We start from the raw sequence: 2165 nt of genomic DNA, 5'->3' as shown, positions 1-2165 counted from the left end.
GGGGTTTGGATAAAAATATGGAGCAGAGGTCCATCAGCGGCTATTAGCCACAGCATATTATTACAACTGTCTGGGGCAGTGATGCTCTGTATTCTTGGTACTTAGGGGGGGGAGCAAAGTGCAAGGGCTTCTAGCCCCACTTGTGAACCTCCTTTTTGGGGGGGGGCCACTGTGTGACACAGAGTGTTGGACTGGATGGGCCATTGGCCTGATCCAACATGGTTTCTCTTATATTCTTATGTGGCATGGAGTGTTGGACTGGATGGGCCATTGGCCTGATCCAACATGGCTTCTCTTATGTTCTTATGTGACACAGAGTGTTGGACTGGATGGGCCATTGGCCTGATCCAACATGGCTTCTCTGATGTTCTTATGTGACACAGAGTGTTGGACTGGATGGGCCATTGGCCTGATCCAACATGGCTTCTCTTATGTTCTTATGTGACACAGAGTGTTGGACTGGATGGGCCATTGGCCTGATCCAACAGGGCTTCTCTGATGGGCCATTGGCTTGATCCAACAGGGCTTCTCTTATGTTCTTATGTGACACAGAGTGTTGGACTGGATGGGCCATTGGCCTGATCCAACAGGGCTTCTCTTACGTTCTTATGAGATCAGTTGTCAAAGCAGAAAATCTCCAGGCCTCACCTGGAGACTGGCAACCTTTATTATGCAGAGGCAGACAACAGAGATCCATTCCCCTGGAAGTAGGGTTGCCAGGTCTGTGTTGGGGGTGGATCTGGGAGAGGGCAGGGTTTGAGGAGGGGAGGGGCTTCGGCAGGGTACAATGCCGTAGACTCCACCCTTGCAAGCAGCCATTTTCTCCAGAGGAAAAAGCTGTTTAAAAGTAACAACTGTTGATACAAGTCTTGGCTTGCTGCTCTGTATTTTGAAACAATTTATTATCAATATTATTGACAAAAAAACAACTACACGCTAGATGCCAGATTTTAACAACATTGGCAAAATTACATTAGACGCAGGGGTGGCCAACGGTAGCTCTCCAGATGTTTTTTGCCTACAACTCCCATCAGCCCCAGCTATTGGCCCTGCTGGCTGGGGCTGATGGGAGTTGTAGGCAAAAAAACATCTGGAGAGCTACCGTTGGCCACCCCTGAATGTTACAGCAGCACAGCAGCAATGGATTGTCTAGGGAACGATCAGTTTCATTGGACTTCTTCAGGCTGCAGCACACTAGGTAAAGCCTTGAGTTCAGTAACGGAATGCCCAGCATTTCCTTCAAATTTATATTTAGACTCTCTCCAGCTTTTACAATTGTTGTATAGACAGTTGCAGTTCAAGCCTCAGAGATCAACAGTCTTCCATTAGGGGTTACCTGTTTGTCAGATTCAAAATGTCTCTGTGCTCTTACAGCAGCTGCCCTTTCAAGGACAACCTCTGCAAGAGCTATGGCCGACCCAAGGCCATCCCAGCAGCTGCAAGTGGAGGAGTGGGGAATCAAATCCAGTTCTCTCGGATAAGAAAGCTCTGGCTGACCCAAGGCCATTCCAGCAGGTGCAAGTGGAGGAGCGGGGAATCAAATCCAGTTCCCTCGGATAAGAGAGCTATGGCTGACCCAAGGCCATTCCAGCAGCTGCAAGTGGGGAGCGGGGAATCCAATCCAGTTCTCTCAGATAAGAGAGCTATGGCTGACCCAAGGCCATCCCAGCAGCTGCAGTGGAGGTGTGGGGAATCAAACCCAGTTCTCTCGAATAAGAGCCTACACACTTAACCGCTACACCAAACTGGCTCTAGTACACCTAACCACTACACCAAATGATCACCATCTTCAAGTACTTGAAGGGCTGTCCTATACAGGATGGGGTGGAATTATTTTCTGTGGCCCCAGAAGGTTGGACCGGAACCAGTGGGTTGAAATTAAACCAAAAGAGTTTCCGTCTCAACATTAGGAAGAACTTCCTGACTGTTAGAGCAGTTCTTCAGTGGAACAGGCTTCCTCGGGAGGTTGTGGGCTCTCCTTTCTTGGAGATTTTTCAACTGCGGCTCGATGGCCATCTGACAGCAATGAAGATCCTGTGAATTTAGGGGGAGGTATCTGTGAGTTTTGAGCGCTTCCTCAGTGGAACAGGCTCCCTCGGGAGGTGGTGGGCTCTCCTTCCTTGGAGGTTTTTAAACAGAGGCTTAGATGGGCATCTGACAGCAAT

Source organism: Heteronotia binoei, chromosome 3 (genome assembly GCF_032191835.1).
Source record: "Heteronotia binoei isolate CCM8104 ecotype False Entrance Well chromosome 3, APGP_CSIRO_Hbin_v1, whole genome shotgun sequence".
NCBI classification, from domain to species: domain Eukaryota; kingdom Metazoa; phylum Chordata; class Lepidosauria; order Squamata; family Gekkonidae; genus Heteronotia; species Heteronotia binoei.
Note: the sequence above shows the minus strand (reverse complement) of the source record.